The sequence below is a fragment of the Pongo abelii genome, chromosome 16 (assembly GCF_028885655.2).
Source record: "Pongo abelii isolate AG06213 chromosome 16, NHGRI_mPonAbe1-v2.0_pri, whole genome shotgun sequence".
NCBI lineage: Eukaryota > Metazoa > Chordata > Mammalia > Primates > Hominidae > Pongo > Pongo abelii.
This window is the reverse complement of record NC_072001.2, coordinates 18,642,639-18,663,500: the sequence shown is the minus strand read 5'-3', so window position 1 is coordinate 18,663,500 and position 20,862 is coordinate 18,642,639. Positions and strand designations below refer to the sequence as shown.

General features: G+C 40.9%; 1 long non-coding RNA gene across 1 annotated transcript; it reads right to left on the bottom strand.

The window, feature by feature from the left end:
* Positions 1 to 916: 916 nt before the first annotated feature.
* On the bottom strand, positions 917 to 19,844 carry LOC112131576 (uncharacterized). Its single transcript, XR_010137120.1, has 9 exons — positions 19,724 to 19,844; positions 17,223 to 17,420; positions 15,493 to 15,602; positions 11,373 to 11,449; positions 8,878 to 8,996; positions 7,601 to 7,755; positions 7,359 to 7,502; positions 2,992 to 3,117; positions 917 to 2,153 (listed from the first exon to the last, which is right to left on the bottom strand). It is a non-coding gene; the product is annotated as an uncharacterized LOC112131576 (long non-coding RNA).
* Positions 19,845 to 20,862: the final 1,018 nt, after the last annotated feature.

The window sequence follows — 20,862 nt, the reverse complement described above, 5'->3', positions numbered from 1 at the left end:
AGATCGTGCCACTGCACTCCAGCCTGGGTGACAGAGCAAGCCTCTGTCTCAAAGAAAAAAACATCAACAAAACAAAAACAAACAAATAACAACTTTAGACCTCTTAGTTTTTTTATGAAATCTTTACTGCTTGGTTTCCATTGCTATCTAAGTTAGCTTAGGCCTGGCTCAGTGGCTCACGCCTGTAATCCCTGCACTTTGGAGGCCAAGGTGGTTGGATCGTATGAGTCCAGGATTTGGAGACCAGCAGGTGTAACATGGTGAAACCCCGACTTTAAAAAAAACACAAAAATTAGCCACTGCACTCCAGCCTGGGTGACAGAGTGAGACTCTGTCGCAGATTAAAAGAAAAAAAAAAAAACTTTGTGACACTGGGTTAAGCAAAACTTCTTAGCTATGACAGCAAATCACAGTCCATAAAAAGAACAAATTGATAAACTGGATTTCATAAAAATTAAGAACTATTAGTCTTACAAACACATCATTAAGAAAAAGAAAAAGTTGGCCAGGCACAGTGGCTCATGCCTGTAATCCCAGCACTTTGGGAGGCAAAGGAAAGTGGACCACCTGAGGTCGGGAGTTTGAGACCAGCCTGACCAACAGGAGAAACCCTGTCTCTCCTAAAAATACAAAAATTAGCCGGGCGTGGTGGCGTATGCCTGTAATCCCAGCTACTTGGGAGGCTGAGGCAGGAGAATCACATGAACCCAGGAGGCGGAGGTTGCAGTGAGCCAAGATTGCGCCATTGCACTCCAGCCTGGGCAACAGTGCGAGACTCCATCTCAAAAAAAAAAAAAGGAAAAAGAAAATGTGGCCAGAAGTTGTGTGTTGTACCTATAATCCCAACACTTTCAGGGGCTGAACAAGGAAGACTGCTTCATCCCAGGAGTTCAAAACCAGCCTGGTAATAATGTAATAAAACCCTGTCTCTACAAAGAAATTTAAAAATTAGCCAGGCATGTGGCAGGCACCTGTAGTCCCAGCTACTAAGGAGGCTGAGCCAGAAGGATCGCTTGAGCCTGCGAGGTTGAGGCAGCAGTGAGTCAGAGTTGTACCACTGTACTCCAGCCTAGGCGACAGAGAGAGACCCTGTCTCAAGGAAAAAAAAGAAAAATGGGAGGGGGAGGGGAGGGGCAGGGAGGGTACAAAGTGTCCAAAAACTTGAATGTTCTTAGCAGCTTTATTTATAATAACCAAAATGGGAAACAACCCAAATGTCTATCAACAGATGAATGGACCAACAACCAATTAAATCCATACAACAAACTACTACTCAGCAATAAAAAGAAATGAACTATCGATACATACAACAACCTTACTGAATCTCAAAATAATAATGCTGAGTGATGATTTCACAGGTGCATGCATATATACATACCAAAATTTATCAAATCATGCACCTGAAATATGTGCAATTTTTTGCACTTCAATTCTACCTTAATAGAGCTGTTTTACACACTCAAAATGATTTTTCTCTTGACCATGTAATATCCTCCCTTTAGGTACTGTCTTCCTTTCTGTTGAAGTCAAGTTTCTTCAAGAAGTTATGTATACGGCTATTCACTCACCCTTCAATCTAGTGTAATGAGACATCCTCTGGCAAAAACTGAAGCATTTTCTCACTGCCACATACAAAAGCCTCTCTTCACTCCGGAATTTCCTTAGTGTCTTTGCTGCATCTGCCCCTACAGATAACACCTGACTCCTGTGGCTTCAGAGATATTCACTAGCTCCTCCTCTCCTTCCAGTAACTCATTATAAGAGCCTATATGCCCAGGTAGTGTCACTGACCATTATCTTACCCTAATGACACTTTTTCTTTGGGAAGTATGATCCATATGTGCGGCTTCAATGACTTACAGGCATAAGATCCATACCTCAGCCCTGATTTCTTCAGTTTACATGCTGTAATGTCTACATATCATGCTAAAAAAAAAAAAGAGAGAGAGAGAACACTTTCCAGCCTGGGCAACATAGTAAGACCCCCTTCTCAATAAAAGTAAAAAAATATTACCCAGGCATGGTGGCAAGTGGCTGTAGTCCCAGCTACTTGGGAAGCTGAGTTAGGAGGACTGCTTGAGCCCAGAAGCTCAAGACTACAATGAGCTCTGATCACGCCACTGCACTCCAACCTGGACAACAAGACCTCATCTCTTTAAAAAAAAAGAACATTTTACTTAGCACAGCTTTATGAAGGGCTTTACCAGCAGGTCTCAGCTGAGTATTCCTATTTTCTAACCCAATCTATTATCTTTTTACTTTTTTGGTACATATTTTTATTGATGTATGATGTACACACCATGAAGCACACACATCCTAAGAGTATAGTTGATGAAGTAAACATGCTCATGTAATCACTATGCAGATTAAGAAATATAAAACATTACCAGTAACCAAGAAGCCCTCTTAGTTACTGCCTATGCCTCTTAACTAAAATATCCTAAACTCTAAACACATTGGCCTGTATTCTATATTCCCCAAATGTTTTACACACTTTCTTTACTGGACCTTCTGCCCTTCCCCTCCCGACACCATTTTCTCTTTCTCTCTTAAAGCTAAACACAGATCTCTTCCTCTATGGCATTAGCTCATCTTTGCTTACATTACACTCTAAATGTATCACCAACACAATGCTTTTTGCACTGTATTATGCCACCCACTTATTATTCACTTGGTAACTTTTCTGAAAGCAGTGACCCCACAGCACCATTTCTATATGTGTAACAACTAGCCCAGTGTTGCCACAGGAAAGTGTCTCCAATAAAATTCAGAGGGGAGGGGAGAGGGATAGCATTAGGAGATATACCTAATGTTAAATGAAGAGTTAATGGGTGCAGCACACCAACATGGCACATGTATACACATGTAACAAACCTACACGTTGTGCACATGTACCCTAAAACTTAAAGTATAATTAAAAAAAAGAAAAAAAAAAGGAAAACTTAAAATTCAAACTTTCTTTGGAGGAAGACCATTTGATATCTACTTTACCTGTGTGTGACATTCATTGCAGATAAATTTTCCTCTTGGCATCTCAGTCAATCCAAGGCACTCCAGGTGGAAAGCCCTGCAGCACTGAGCCTCACATAACAGCAGCTCACCTGATTTTTCACAATTCTGTTAAGAGAAAGAAAACATCTATCTGTTTTTCCATGTTTGAGAATGAAGAGTAAAACCAGTGTCAGTGGGTTAAAATAAACAAAGGTTAAAAGTGGCAGAAAATGAGGTGAGAAAGAGGCAAGGGCCTGTAGTTGTAGATTTTATTCTAGTTACAAAGGTGTACCACTGGAGAGCTTTGCCAAAGGAAAGCTAAAATCAGGTATTCATTTTTAAAAAGATTGTTCTGACTGCTACATGGAAAATGAGTTCAAGAGTAGAAAGGTCAGAAAAGAGCATAGAGATAAACCAGAAAGCTACTGAATGGTTCAAGCAACAGACACTGGCTAGCTAGACTTGGGCCATAAAGTTCCAAAAGAGCTCCCACCAAGGTCTGAACAGCCCTTTTGGGACACATCTAGAACCATCCCAGAGAGAGATCACTTTTCTGAAATAATCTCAGCTAAGATAGGGCCTCACTTAAGACAGGGGCTTAGGAAATAACAACAGGCATCTGTCATTATAAAACACTGTAAGATTTATGTATTTATTTATTTTTTTTTTTTTGAGAGAGTCTTGCTCTATCGCCCAGGCTGGACTGCAATGGTGCAATCTCGGCTCACTGCAACCTCTGCTGACCAGGTTCAAGTGATTCTCCTGCCTCAGCCTCCCGAGTAGCTGGGATTACAGGCACGCGCCACCACGCCTGGCTAATTTTTGTATTTCTAGTAGAGAGGGGTTTCACCATGTTGGCCAGGCTGGTCTCGAACTCCTGACCTCATGATCTACCCACCTCAGCCTCCAAAAGTGCTGGAATTACAGGTGTGAGCCACTGCACCCAGCCTTGTACTACTATGAAAGGCAAACAAGGGGAAAGGTGACTAAATAAGTTTTAGCTTCAAGAACTCATAGAAACAGAATAGGTCTTGATCACTTAAGAATTAAAGCTTAAATAAAAAACTAACTAGGACAGCTTTAGGGAGAAAGGTTAGAGAGGTAGGCTAGAATTGATAGGGGACCCCAGGGACTTTATCAACCTATAGTCTGAGCTATCCTCAAATGTCTGACTCCCCATTATCTACTATTCACATGTAAAAATTGAAAAATAGCATTATACATTGTACTTCGCATATTCAGAGTGCCAATAACATAAGTTTTTATATATAGTGAAAAAAAAACTGACCTTCAGCACTTAAATAGGAAAATGTTCATTACAATGTGAATTAGAAACAACATTTTTGCATTAACTAAATGTTATAGACTCATTCTTCAACTGGGATAACCATGTAATTTATCTTTCAAACTGGGACACTTGAGTGAAAGGAAGTGCTATTAATAAATTATGACAGAACAAGGGACCTACACAAAGACCGATCCAGACAAGCCAGGACCACAGGGTCACCTTACCTTTAATCTTTTTATTAAATGATCTTTGCAAAATGTATTTACACTCTGACCTGTCTCACTAAGTAAATAATGGGCATAACTGTTTTTGATGATTAACACTGTTGTTTGGGATCTGGTCCAAGTATGTAATAGTGAAGATAACAGGCAAAGAAATTCAATTGAAATTATATTGGCCACGATAACATTTTCTGGTCTGAGTTTACTTTTTTAGAGATCTCAACTTATTTATCTATTACTATTTATAATTTATGAGATAGGGTCTCACTCGGTCACCCAGGTGGGAGTGCAGTGGCATGACCATGGCTCACTAAAGCCTCTACCTCCCCAGCTTCAGGTGATCCAATGACCTCAGTCTCCCAGTAGGGGAACTACAGGCATGCACTGTCATGCCTGGCTAATTTTTTTTTTTTTTTTTTTTCCTTGTCAGGGTTTATTTCATCGGCTAACATTCATTCTCGACCTAGACAAAAACAATTAGATGATTATGACTTGCTTTTCCATCATCAACTCCTTTTTTTTTGTATGAATAACCAAAAAATTTCTTCAACACTTTTTTTTAAGAAGAAGCTATAAATAAATAAAGCTTTAAATGATCCTGGGTTCAAGTTAAACAGTTCCAGTTCCCGAAAAGTTCACAGCCTTGTTTTGTGGGCAGTTCTGCTGTTCCTGGCTTCCCCCTCCAGGAGGGGACGCTTGCAGGTCTGGGGGTCCTGGTGACTAAGCTGTTAGCTCCACTGCCTGCCTGCTTCCATCCTTGCAGCCCTGGGAGGGCCCCAAGTGGACAGAGTCCTTACAATTTAGGAGATGCTGCTGGCGAAGGAACCACTGACCCAAAGCAGGTGGCCTGAATGGGAAGTGCCAGGCTGGACACTCGGGGGCTGAGGGCACTGCCAGCTGCCGCCGCCTCTGGACACCTCAGCCCGGCACTGGCCCAAGAGGAGACTGCTTTCCAAATGCAGTGAAGAGACCGAGAGAAGACCCGTGCTTCCGTGTGAGTTGGGATGCGGGGCATAAGTTAACACATATTCCAATATGTACAAAACAACCTGCGCTCGGGCCCGTGCACCCAGGAAGCCCATGGTGAAGGTGAGGCCACCTCGAGCCAGGCCTCTGGCTGGGTGTCCACCTGCTGCCGGGAGGCCAAGGTGCCCCACGTGGCTTGTGCAAGACCTCACGATCCCCTTAACACGTTCCTCCACCTCCAAGGAGTGTATCCGCTCCAATGCTGAGTGTCCGAGCAGATTCCCATCGACCCTGACCTCCCTTTGAAAGAACCACACCACAAGATCCCCTTGGCACTTGCTTCCTTAGTGTGATGCATCCACCCAGGGAGGTGGCCCTGCGCGACGCTGGCACACTGTCCACCCTGCCCTGTTGACCATCCTGTCCTTCGACCCCAAAGTAAAATGGGGCCAGTGTAGGAGGCCTGAGGGTGGGGCCCTTATGCCAGACCTCCAGGGGTAGCAACCTCATCTGACCCCAGCTTCGCCTTCCTGTGCTGCAGAAGGCGCTTGCTCCCAAGCCCGTGGTGACCCATGTCTCCACCCCATGGTGGGGCAACTGTGGTGGCTGAGTGGAAGCTGGGAAAGGAGAGAGGACCCCCGCCAACCCCAGCCAATGCCTGGCTAATTTTTATATTTTTGGCAGAGACAGGGTTTTACCATGTTGCCCAGGCTGGTCTCAAATTCCTGGGCTCGAATGATCCACCCACCTCAGCCTCCCAAAGTGCTGAGATTAGTGCTGTGCTCGGCCTATGGTTTCAACTTAAAAAAGAACTAATATCCTCAAGTTTTTTGTTTATTTAAAAGTCTGTAATCTTGACCTCTTGGGCTACAGGTATGAGCCAATGCAGCTGGCTAATTTTAAAAAAAAGACAAACTTTTTAAAAATAGAGACAGGGGTCTCACTGTGTTGCCCAGGCTGTTTTAGAACTCCTGGCCTCAAGCAATCCTGCTGCCTCAGCTTCCAAAAGCACTGTGATTGTAGGTATGAGCCACTGCGCATTGCCTATCTTCAAGTTTTTATACACCAAATTTTAAGAATTACATAGGTACATCAAGACCATTAAAAAAAAAATTCAAATGGTCATTGACTCTACTCACAAAGACTTAAAGCCTCTTTAACAATAAAGTGGAATCCCCTATCTCACAGAGAGGCAATCCAGCACAATGGTTAAGACTCTAAACCAACCAAGTCCAACGGAGCTTAAAGGTTAAAAAAAGGAGAGGGAGACTCCATATCCAGACAGCCAGGCTTCTCTCATGAATATAAGCAAGCTATTTATCCTGTCTGTAATTTAGTTTCCTCGTCTGCAAAATGGGGATAATCACAGAACTCTACTTATGAGATTATTACAATGACTAAATAATGTAATATTTATAAAGTGCTTGGAACAATACTTCATACATAGTAAATACTGGATAAATATTTATTAAATAAATAAAATATAGATGATAGGCTTTCTAAAGTCACCACGTTAAAGGAAAAATATCTCAAAACTAAAATTACCCTTGAAAAGTTCCTTACAAACCCAAAGATTCTGACACCATGAGAAGTACTGGAGAATTATATTTGAATAAGCCACCAGAGATTCACATATTCCATCTCAGACTTGCTTCACGGCATATATTCCTTCATGGGCCTTAAGGGCAGGTGGTTCACCAACACTAAACTATTTCTCCAAGTATCTTTCTTTGTGGGAAGAAAAAAGGGTCAAATCCTTAAAGAAAGTGACTCTACTGGAATCATCCAAAAGCACTGTTATTCTACCAAGAAACCATCATAAAGAGATGGAGTGGGTTTCCCTTTAAAGATGAACATGCAATGAAAACACAAGTGGGCAAATATTTCTCTACCTGTCAAACATTCTCCTTGAGTGCAGCTCCTCCACCACGTTCACCCTGCATTGTGTTAGAGGCAGCCATCCCAGGATCGTGTTCTACACCTTCCTCAACAGTCTCCTTGGGGCTTGTGGCCGTCCTGTGAGGCATTAGTTCTCCCTTGCAAAGAAAAAACAATGTCCCACATCTGTATTATTGATGTCTCTTCCATTTGACCCCCTCCCTCTGGGCTATTTGTCTAGCCATTAAGCACTTACAGATGTTCAGCCAATCACTCGGGGGACTGCATGCAACGTTAGTTCTAACCCTGCTGTGATTGGGCAGGTAGTGGGCGCCTCATGCCCTGCCACTAACTGCTCTGAGGCTGTTTGTTCCACTGGAACTTTCTGAGCTGTTCCATTTTAAGGTTTCACTAAGGGAGAGAAAACATTCTTAAGTTTATTTGATTACTTATTTGTCCTTCCAAGGTCAGTGTTTCCTAAATAATGCCCCTCTTGGGCATTCTATTCAAATCGTCCTGGAAAGAAACATTCTGCATCATAATGTGTGATGCTGACCTGACTTCTAACTCTCTTTTAACCTGAGTTGGAAACCCAAAGGTCATATCCATGATTGCACTGATGCTTTACAAGGAAATGGTTTTAAATCTTTTGTTTCCTGAAGGTCGATATTCACAAAAATTGTCCTAAGATTAAGTAGCTGATGGTCTCAAAAAATAAGCAAGTAAATCTTCCCGCTGATCACAGCAGTCTCAACTTTTTTTTTATTTAAATAGAGACAAGGTCTCATTGTATTTCCCAGGTTGGTCTTGAAACCCTGTTCTCAAATGATCATCCCACCTCAGCCTCCCAAAGAGCTGAGTGGCATGAGCCACAACACCCAGCCAGCAGTCTCAACTTTTTTCTTTTGAAACAGAGTCTCACTCTGTCACCCAGGCTGGAGTGCAGTGGCATGATTTCGGCTCACTGCAACCTCTGCCTCATGGGTTCAAGCGATTCTTGTGCCTCTGCCTGATTAGCTGGAATTACAGGTGCACACCACCAGTCAGCTAATTTTTGTATTGCTAGTAGAGATGAGGTTTCACCACGTTGGCAAGGCTGGTCTTAAACTCTCAACCTCAAGTTATTTACCCGCCTCGACCTCCCAAAGTGTTGGGATTACAGGCATGAGCCACAGTGCCTGGCCAGTCTCAACTTTTATAGGGCGGTATCTAAGTTCCTTCAGGTCACATGTTGAGTTGATATTGTGCTCTCTGGTTTTACAAGTTTACTTAACGATGAAACACATATACTTGATTGGACATCTACAGCACAGGATGTGATGATCTTTTAAAAAGACCATATTGACAGTTGCAATACGTGCCTTGCCTTATTATTAGGATAAGGCTCTACTTTTCCTCCAGGATGCCTTGTGGCCATGAGCCACTTCGGTAGAATAGTGTTCTTAAGAAAACTCAAGGGAAACAGGGATGTGGCCTCTGGTGTGAAAAGTAGCTTCTCTTTAGAAGTTGAAGAGACCAGGAACTGAGTAATACCTCTGAGCATGGAATCTCTTTTGATGAGTCATCATTTTTCACTTTTTTGCATTGCATCTTGGCTGCAGCATGCCTCTGTCGTTTTCGCGTCCTTGGTTTGTCAAATATCTTCATAGTGCCTATGACAGGAAAATAGGTGCTATCTGCTGGCTAATAACACACATGTCCAAAATCTCTTATCCTATTATTAGAATAAAAACCAACCTTAAAACTCATTTAATTCTCCAGCTTTATGGATTAGGAAAATGGGGGAAATAAGAATTGAGACTAACTCATCATGACATAACTAGTTGGGAAATGGCTACATATATGTAACTTCTCCCTCATACAGATTAAATAGTAAGTGTATAGGTTATTACAGAAATTTTAATTTATGTGATTGAAATGACAAATCTTGTAGTTCCTCAAAGGAATTAAATCCTATAGATGAAGGGGAAATGCATTTTACTAGTCATGAAAAGATAGCACTCCCTAGGCTTCAAGATTGGAGACAATAATATCAATCACTATATGATTTAAGGATTAAGGGCTGGGCACCGTGGCTCAAGCCTGTAATCCCAGCACTTTGGGAGGCTGAGGCCAGCAGATCACATGAGGCCAGGAATTCAAGACCAGCCTGACCAACATAGTGAAACCCCATCTCTACTAAAAATACAAAATTAGCCAGGCATGGTGGTGCATGCCTGTAATCCCAGCTACTCAGGAGGCTGAGGCAGGAGAATCACTTGAAACCAGGAGGTAGAGGTTGCAGTGAGCCAAGATCACGCCACCACACTCAGCCTGGGTAACAAGAGCGAAACTCCATCTCAAGAAGAAAAAAAAGAAAAAAAGGATTAAGATGGAGAGTTGAGGCCGGGCACAGTGGCTCACGCCTGTAATCCCATCACTTTGTGGGGCTGAGGCAGGCAGATCACGAGGTCAGGAGGTTGAGACCATCTGGCCAACATGGTGAAACCCTGTCTCTACTAAAAATACAAAACAAATTAGCCGGGCGTGGTGGAGTACACCGGTAGTCCCAGCTACTGAGGGGGCTGAGGCAGGAGAATCGCTTGAACCCAGAAGGCGGAGGCTACAGTGAGCTGAGATCGCGCCACTGTACTGCAGCCTGGTCGACAGAGCCAGACTCTGTCTCAAACCAAAAAAAAAAAAAAAGAAATTCTTCTAGTCCCTCCTGCACTTTCCATTAAACACATTTCAACTGTGTTATAGAAACACAAAGAGGAATATAAGAGGTATTTCATAAGACATTCCAGGATATTTCTGCTAGTTAACAATATGAAAGCTGGAGTTTTGAAGACTGCCTCAGTGAGCTCTTTTTTTGACTGCCTGATTTGAGCTGGAGAAGCTCTGCCATCAAAACTGCTCGCAGCCTAACACTATAAGACAACTTAATATGAGCATAACAGAAAGGTTTGAAATTCTCATAAGCTGGAACACTTACACAAAATTTATAATGGATAAAGTTCATGTTTTAGGTTTTATTTTAAAAATGAAATATAAAAGTATAGGAAAAGAGCTGATGTTATTATTATTACTACTATTATTTTAAGAGACATGGTCTCTCACTGTTGCCCAGGCTACAGTGCCTGCTGTGAGCAACAGCTCACTGTAGCCTTAACCTCTAGGACTCAAGGGATCCTCCCACATCAGCTTAACAAGCATCTGTGACTACAGACATACACCACCATCCCTAGCTAATGTTTTTTAAATTGTAGATAGAGACAGGGTCTCACTAAGTGCCAAGCCTGGTCTGGGTGGAACACCTGGCCTCAAGTGATCCTCTTATCTCAGCCTCCCAAAGCCCTGGCATTGCAGTTGTGGGCCACCATGATCGGCCTGATATTATTTTGAAAGCAGCCTATTTTTAAATCTTACAAGAAAATTGACCAACCTATGGGATTACAATTGCCACACGGCTAAATAAGCTAACATATTGCTAGATTTACTTGTTAGAAAGTTTAATAATCGTAGGTCACATGAAATATAATCTTGCCTCCATGACACTCTTTGCTGGCAGATCATGTCTGCTGCAGTGTGCTCAAATTTGGAATGATATTTCAAAAATGACACTAATCAATAAATGGCATTGGCAGACAAATGAAGAGTGGAAGACAGAAGTGGCAAGGAGGAAACCTGGGGTGGATAAGAAGACAGGAGTATGACCATGAAATTGGTCAGGTGTGGATTTAGTTCCCTGACCTTGCCTTGTTCATCTTCACTTTTCTTCTATAAAACAGGAATACTATAGATAATAACCGAACTCTCTGTAATGCTTTAGAGAGATTACAGGTAGCATTCCTACTAAAAGTTCTGGTAGAGTAGATGTTCAATTTATGAATATTTTATCTGTTTCAGGAAGCAGATTTTGGGCAAACCAGTTTGAAAACTTGTACCTCACTGGTCTGGCTTACACATGAAACATTTTTTGTGGTTAATGGACAAAGTGCTTCAAACTTACTACTGTATTACATTCTTTAAATCCCAAAAATACTCACCTCCACCAAAATCTTTTGAAAAAGATGCGGCAGAAGATTCAGTTATTCCATTCTCCAGGTGACCAGCTTCTTAAGCACTACAAATAAGTGAAAACAACACCATTTACAGATGAATGAAAAAAATAAACCCTTTACCTTATATGCCAAAGTCTAAATTGTCAGCTGCTATGGATATACACTTTTGACTTGTTTTAGCAATTAAAAAAATCAACATGACCACAGTAAAGGGTTAAACAGAAACTTCAGGGGGAAAAGGAATCAGATTTAAAAATGCTCCAACAGACTGGGCACGGTGGCTCACATCTGTAATCCTAGCACTTTGGGAGGCTGAGGCGGGTGGATCATCTGAGGTTGGGAGTTCAAGACCAGCCTGACCAACATGGAGAAACCCCGTCATTACTAAAAATGCAAAATTAACCGGGCATGATGGCACATGCCTGTAATCCCAGCTACTTGGGAGACTCAGGCAGGAGAATTGCTTGAACCCGGAGGGAGGAGGTTGTAGTGAGCCGAGATCGCACCATTGCACTCCAGCCTGGGCAAGGAGAGAGAATCCATCTCAAAAAAACAGAAACAAAAACAAAAATTTAAAAAGAGCAACAACAAAAAAAACTCCAACAGACCTGTGAATACCACAATAAAGACTGGCCAGAGATTTCCAACATATAGACTATATAGACTAGGTACACAATGCTTTCTGTGAATACACTATGCTTTCTGTGACTGAAGTGGAGAAAGAGAAGGGGTATGTACCCAGAGACCCACAGGTTCAATGTTATTGCACTGCACCCTGTACTTAAAATCCATCTTCCTGGCCAGGCACGGTGGCTCATGCCTGTAATCTCAGCACTTTGGGAGGCCAAGGGGGACAGATCATCTGAGGTCAGGAGTTTGAATCCAGCTTGGCCAACCATGGCCAACATGGTGAAACCCCGTTTCTACTAAAAATACAAAAATTAGCTAGGTGCGGGAGCACATGCCTGTAATCCCAGCTACTCGGGAGGCTGAGGCAGAATTGTTTGAGCCCAGGAGGTGGAGGTTGCATTGAGCCAAGATCGCACCACTGAGCTCCAGCCTGGAGACAGAGCAAGTCTCAAAAAAAAAAAAAGAAAAATAATCCATCTTCCTACAATTGTGTTCACAGCTATTAGATTTGACACAGACCTGTTTACTTGGTGAACCGTACATTAAACAGTTCTGAAATACTGAATGGCATTCCAACTTAAAATGACTTCAGATTAATCCAAATTAAAGCAACATTAAAACTCAAAACAAATACTCAACATCAGGAGTCTAATCAAGGGCCAAACATTTGATTCACCCACTACTAATACTTGTATGAATTAGTTCACCCCAAGCAACTGTCTTTTCCTACAAGAATGATAATATTCCTCATCATAACTGTAAAACAACATTTAGTGGTCACAAAAAGTCAATACAATAAAGGCCCTTCTGTCCGGGCATGGTGGCTCACGACTGTAATCCCAGTATGTTGGGAGGGTGAGGCGGGTGGATCACCTGAGGTCAGGAGTTCGAGACCAGCCTGACTACCATGGAGAAACCCCGCCTCTACTAAAAATACAAAAAATTAGCCGGGCATGGTGGCACATCCCTGTAATCCCAGCTACTCGGGAGGCTGGGGTAGGAGAATCGCTTGAACCTGGGAGGCGGAGGTTGTGGTGAGCCAAGATCACGCCATTGCATCCTGCCTGGGCAACAAGAGCAAAACTCCATTTCAAATAAATCAATAAATAAAAAATAAAGGCCATTCTTGCTGTAGAGTTTCTAATGCTTGGGACTAAAACAAGATAAAATACAGCTGTGAATTTCTCAATGCTCATTTTATCATATTAATAAATCATAAGACTGCAATTCTCCTCATGTTCAGTATATATCAGAAGTCTAACCAAGTGAAGTAAAATGAATGGGCAAATGTTAGGTATCCAATTCAACAAAACGAGACTCCTAGACAAATCCACAAAATACATTTCCGCATTTTTTTTTAAATACCAATCATTTCATTTAGATAACAAATTAGTTCATTGTTTAACAGTTACCCAAAAGCTGTGGAATAAAATAATTACAATGCTCCCCAAACTACAGTCAGAGAATAATGCAGGAAATATTCTCATTTCTATTCTGATCAATTTTATAAATTAAAATAAAAATTCACACACACACACACACACACACACACACCCACCCACCCATGCACACACACAAGAATCATACCATATGAATAAAAATCAAACTGTTCTGTTTAGAATGAAAAAGACCAAAGAACTTCTTAGAGGATGTGACTAAGATGCCAGTGACTTACTGTGTAGATAAAGTCTAGTGTGGATATACATTCAGCCGGAGTACCCTTAAAGCACTACCAGAACAGATCATCTCTCATTCTGTTACTGATTATTCCACCTGCAGACAGGGTGGTGGTGTGCCTGGTAAACTAAAATGGAACTGAATCATGGCTTTAGCCTTATGACAAAATATACCTCAGGGTAACCAGGACTTCAACAATGAAGTAGACCAGGTCAGATGGCAGGACACACTCCCAAAGAGACAAGAAGGCACTTTTCTCCAGAGTTTGGTGCTAGCCATAACCAATCATTCTGATTTTCTCTTGCTCTGATCCCAAATTTAATGGCAATTCCCTCTCCCCAAAAGTAAAAATTCAACAGTGACAAAGAGTTATTAAGCATAATTAATACTTAAAAGAGATTAGGAGTCTGAGAGATGGTGAGGATAAATAGCAGGGAATTTTTTTTTTTTTTTTTTTGTGAGAGAGAGTCTGGCTCTGTCACCTAGGCTGGAGTGCAGTGGCACGACCTCGGCTCACTACAACCTCTGCCTCCCAGGTTCCAGCAATTCTCCTGTCTCAGCCTCCCGAGTAGCTGGGATTACAGGCAGACACCACGACACCCAGCTATTTTTTTTTTTTTTTTGTATTATTAGTAGAGATGGGATTTCACCATGTTGGCCAGGCTGGTCTCCAACTCCTGACCTCAAGTGATCTGCCCGCATCGGCCTCCCAAACTGCTGGGATTACAGGTGTGAGCCACCGCACCCAGCCAATATCAGGGATTTTTTGGTAAATGGTGGTAAAACAACTGGACATCAATATGGGGGAGAACAAAACTCCGTCTCAAAAATTCAAGATGGAACAAAGATCTGTATGTGAAACCAGAACCAAAAAGCTCCTAAAAGAAAACACAGGAAGAACACATTTGTGTCCATGGGGTACACAAAGATTTCACTGATTGATTGACTGACTGAGACAGGGTCTTGCTCTGTCACCCAGGGTGGAGTGCAATAGTGCAATCATAGCTCACTGCAGCCTTGACCTCCAGGGCTCAAGACATCCTACCACTTCAGCCTTCTGAGTAGCTGGGACCAGACACGTAACACCACAGCCGTTTTCTGGTGTTTTTGGCATTGTGTTTTGTTTTGTAGAGACAAGGTCTCCTTTATTGCTCAGGCTGGTCTCAAACTCCTGAGCTTAAGCAATCCTACCGCCTCAGGTTCCCTAACTCCCCGGATGATAGGCTTAAGCCATCACACTAGATTTCTTGAATAAAACACAAAAAGTATGAATCACACAAAAAAATTGATACCCCGTCTCTACCAAAAAAATACAAAAAATTATCTGGGGAGCCTGGGAGGCAGAGATTACAGTGAGCCCAAATTATGCCACTGCACTCCAGCCTGGGTGACAGAATCAGACCCTGTCTCAAAAAAAAAAAAAAAACAAAAGGGCTACAACGACATGGCAATAGGATAGAGCCGACTAGTGATGTTTGAGATAGTAGTTTAGTAGAAAACAGTTAAGAGGATTTGAACCCAGAAAAGAAATTATAACAAACACAAACTTAATCTTAAAAGCATTTTTAAATTTTTTTCACTTGGAAAGGACACCTGAAACCAGTTTATACACATACATGGTCACACAACTGCAAAACAGCCTTTCCTGTAGGAAATCTCAGATCATGTATGCCTGCTGACACACACGCTAATTTCTATATGTATGTACATCAATGTTATAACTACTACTCAAAATGTCATTTTTAAAATTCCTCATTTCCTGAGTTTATTTCTTTTAGAACTTACAAAAATAACATACCTTTTTAGAAAGGCCAAGGTCCCCCTTCTTGGGCATAAATCCAGGGTCTAAATCATTGGATTCAAGAAGTTTCTTAGTTGGTTTTCTTTGATGTTTACTTTCATAAAGTCCTGAAATGCATGTATCTTTATATTAAATGATTTAGAAACTGGGCACAAGTTAATTTTTTAAAAATCTGTATACCACACAAAGTGAATCTCAATGTTTTTGATGTTTTCTCCATCATCTTATGGGAAGAGGCAGGATGGTAATTTGATTATAAAATATTAGTAAACAAAACAAGTAAACAGTTCTCAATGCAAACACAAACTAATGTGAGGGATGTGTGTGTGTTGACTTTAAATCACAAAATAACTAAGGGAGAAATCAAAAGGACAGAACTATCTTTATGACCACTGATTGCTGGTGAGGACAAAATAAGGAGGAGTGAAATAGAGCTTGGATAATGGTCATAAATGGACCACGATTACAGTTTCTGCTCTGCCCCTAAGAAAATAAAATTCAATAGGTAAAAGATAATTCATAGGATCACTCAAGAATTATACAAAAGAGCTGACTTAATAAATCGAGTTTGGCACATAATAGGTACTGAAACAACAACAACTATCTTTACTATTCTCTCAAAAATCTTTTTAATTATACCCAACTAGTTTAAGCACAATTGGAATCATTTCTTTAAGGAATAACATCAAAAGCTCCTGTTGATGATGTAAAAAAGTTACATCCAAAATTTAAAGGGGTACAGAAAAGAGGATTCTTCCCATTCCTTGACTGACTATAATATTCAATAGTTACAAGGTGAATTAGAGACAATATGTTTAGATCCAACTCTCCCCAGGTGATTTATAAAGAATGATCAAGTGAGAAGTAACTGGTAATTAACTTCGAATGAACTGGTAATTACTATGTGGTCAGGTATATAACATCATACATTAATACATTATGATCTCCATTTTATAGATGAGGAAACAAGTTCAGAGACTAAACAACTTCCCAAGTAACACAAGGACTGGTGGAGCCAGCACTTGAAGCACAGTGCTTATTCCACTAATGTGCAGTGCCCCTCTTGAAGCCCTGTTATCCTGGTTGTAATTTACACAGTGGCTGATCAACAATCATGAAGAGCAACACTGGAGCAAGGAGCATAGTTATCAAAAATACGTCTCCTTGATAGCGTGCTACAATTCATAGTAACTATATCTAATTAGCCATCATTGTAACTATTTCCCAGGACAAAAGGGGGTCGTTTATTGTATATAGATACAATGTTGGCTTTACATCAAAACATACTAAAATCTCCTGCTTCCTCTAATCATATCTGCTCAAATACTGAGACCCCAACCACACCTTACCTGGCGTTTTAACTAGCAATTCCTCAGACTCAAGGGCAGGCCGTGGAGAGACTCCCGGAGCCACGGGTACAGACAAGGTCAGCTGTGGCAACTCAGCATGTCCACCTCCAAGTTCTGACTGAGCCAAGGGGCCCTCCAAAAATGGAACCTCCTTTTTTTTTTTTGAGACAGAGTCTTGCTGTGTCACCCAGGCTGGAGTGCAGTCATGGGATCCCCACTCACTGCACGCTCAGTCTTCTGGGTTCACGCCATTCTCCTGCCTCAGCCTCCCTAGTAGCAGGGACTACAGGCTCCCGCCACCATGCCCGGCTAATTTTTTGTATTTATAGTAGAGACAGGGTTTCACCATGTTAGCCAGGATGGTCTCCATCTCCTCACCTCGTGATCCACCCGCCTCGGCCTCCCAAAGTGCTGGGATTACAGGCGTGAGCCACTGCGCCTGGTCTACAGAGCCTCCCTTTCAAGAACTGGAAGCTCTTCCTTGGTTGAAATCAAAGAATTCTCGTCCACCTGCTTGTTCTGAGCACTAGATTGACCTCGGGCTAGAAGGCTTTCCTCTTCACAGCGGGAACTTACCTAAGAACAAAAAATAAAATTAGAGTCCACAGGCCAAAATTGTTGTAATTTAAGTGTCAAAAAGAATAACGCACTTTAAAAGGAATGAAATTCTGACAAAGGCTACAAAAAGTGGATGAACCTTGAAGACATTATGTATGCTAAGGGAAATTACTTAGACACAAAGAACAAATATCATATGATTTCAAGTATATGCGGTATCCAGAATAAGAAAATTCTTAAGACAGAACATAGAATGGCAATTGCCAGGGGTTGAGCAGAAAAGGGAGTTATTGGTTAATGGGTATTGATTTTTAGTTTGGAAAGATGAAAAAAATTATTGAGATGGATGGTGGAGATGGTTGCACAACAATGTAACTGTGCTTCATGCCACTGAACTGGACACTTACAAATGGATAAAACAGGCCCAGCGCTGTGGCTCATGCCTATAATCCGAGCACTTTGGGAGGCCGAGGCGGGCAGATCACGAGGTCAGGAGATCGAGACCATCCTGGCTAACACGGTGAAACCCCGTCTCTACTAAAAATGCAAAAAATTAGCCAGGTGTGCTGGCGGGCACCTGTAGTCCCAGCTACATGGGAGGCTGAGGCAGAAGGAGGTGTGAATCCGGGAGATGGAGCTTGCAGTGAGCCGAGATCATACCACTGCACTCCAGCCTGGGCGAGAGTGAGACTCTCTCTCAAAAAAAAAAAAAAAGATAATATAATAAAATGTTTTATATATGTGTATATTTAACCAAAATTAAATAAAGAAAAAACTGAAGTTGACTGAGATACACTGAAGCTATAATATTGATAAGTCCACAACAATAATTCAAAGGCAGGGGAAAAAGACTGCTCTAATGTCTCCAATTAAAACAACTACTAATGAACTCCTTAATGTTACAATTGGTAATTAATGGGAAAGAAAGAAGCACTTATTCTGCCTTTCAAGTATTTCAGGACAATAACAGAGTCCAGTTAATGAAAGAGACTATCACTTAATAAAAATAGAGAAAATAATAAAATCTGAAAGTCTTCATTTTGTAACCTCTAATAAAATTATTAATATAGGTAAAGATCTTCAACTGGGGTTTTCAAAAAACCATCAGGGAAGCTGGGCGTGGTAGCTCACACCTGTAATCCCAACACTCTGGGAGGCTCAGGCAGAAAGATCACTGGAGCCCAGGAATTCCAGACTAGCAAGGGCAACATAGTGGGATATCGCCTCTACAAAATACTTGTTGTTAAAAATTAGCCAGGTGTGGTAGTGTGCACCTGTGGTCCCAACTACTCAGGAGGCTGAGATGGAAGGATTGCTTAAACCCAGGAGGTCAAGGCTGCAGTGAACTGTGTTCATGCATCTCTGCACTCCAGCTTGGGCAAGACCCTGTCTCCATTTTAAAAAAGAAAAAACAAACTGTCAGGGAATGGCTGATGGGAATAAAATATTCCTTTTTTTTTAAACCCTCAATATGCAATGTATTACACATTATCATCTCTGATATAGTCTAGCCAAAAATGTTCAACTTCAATCTATCAAACTGATAGGTTCTATCTTCCACTTCACAGAGAACAGGAGATAGAGAAAATCTAAGTGACACCTATGAGAAAGCAATTACACAAATATAGAGAAGTAGATAACTTTACATGTCACTCTCTTATAGACATGATCCTGATCATGAAAAAAGGGATTGTTCTGAATTCAAAGTGATTTGAGAACCATAACAACCAGTTACAATGAGTAGTCCTAGACTGAGTCCTGGTATGAATAATCCAAAGGTAAAGGTTAGGGGATAACTGGTGAAATCTGAAAGACAGCTGATGTCAGATAAACAGATCTTATATAAGATGTAAGTCTGTTAAATTGATTATAAAGGAAAATGTTCCATTTTTTAACTACATATTAACCTATGTAGGCGTAGAATGTCAAAATGTCTCTAAATACTTCATTTTAAAAAAACCGAATTAAAAAATAAGACAAATAAGATGTATTTATTTTTGAAATTAGGATCAGACTATATATATTTCACTTTATATCCTATATTTTTACTTAAGATAAAATCATAACAATATTCCTAAGTCATTAAATACTCTTTGAAGACAAAGAGGAAAAAATATATACATAAAGAAATATAATATGTAGACTCATTTATATATTTCCTGAATAACCACTAAATCCTAAGTACTGTGCTAGAAGCTGAGAATAAAAAACAAGATCCCAGTTAAGGAAATTACTGTTTCATGAAGCTAAAGTATGACACTGAAGATAAAATTGCAGTTTCCTAAGGACCAGTGAAAGTTTGCCGAAATTTTGCAACACACCTTGTGCACCTGCTCCTGTACCTTCTTTTGTTTTTTCTTAGGAGTAAATATCTGATCGTATTCTTCTGTATATTCCAAAAGCCACTTGCTTGCCTTTCTAAGGCATTTTTTCTCTGACTGCACAGCTAAAAGATGATAAACAAGTTCAATATTAATCCAAAAGTTTCAGGAAAACCCACTGTTTTTATGAGACCATCTGGTACTCCCAAAAGTAACCAGATGGGAAACCACATAGTAAAATAGACTATGGCTTATGATGCAAGAGGCACAAAATGGCTTATGTTTTCTCATATGCAAAAGGAACTGGGGGAGACAAAAGGACTTGTGTTACCTTATATACACATACAACAGAATATATGGGGCCCATCCAATATTAAGGAAAAGGTTAAATTTAAAGCCAGGTCTTATAGTCACTGACGCCTGTACATATAAAGCTAATATACACCTAACAAAAATATAGCATCTAGATCAGGTAAACGGGTAAAATACATCTTGAGTTACAGGTTAAGTATGCCTTATCTGAAATGCTTGGGATCAGAAGTGATTCAGAATTTTTCATATTTTGGAATATTTGCATCTACATAATAAGTTATCTTGGGGATGGGACCCAAGTTGAAACACCAGACTCATTTATGTATTATATACATCTTTTATACACGTAGCCTGAAGGTAATTTTACAAAATATTTATTTTCTACATTACACAAAGTTTGTGTACAGTGAACCGTAAGAAAGCAAAACTGTCATTATCTCAGCCACCCACGTGGAATATCTGTGGTTGTTTGGCATTACCATCATTCCTGCCTCTGAATTTATATGCTACTGATAGGCAAACATTTCCTTACACTTATTCACACGTAAGTACTTAACAGTAAAAATATGACATACCCTTAACACAGTGAGAAAGTAGTGTGTTCAGGGTAGCTACGCAGCACAGCACCATCACTAGAATACTTGTACCGGCTGATAAAAAAACAGTAATAACAATGTCGGGCTTTGTGTCTCCATCTATGATGCTGTGTTTTGATTAAAAGGTTACTGTATCCTGTTTTATTTTATAAGGTAAGCAGAGGCCAGGCGCGGTGGCTCACGCCTGTAATCCCAGCACTTTGGGAGGCCGAGGTGGGCAGATCACAAGGT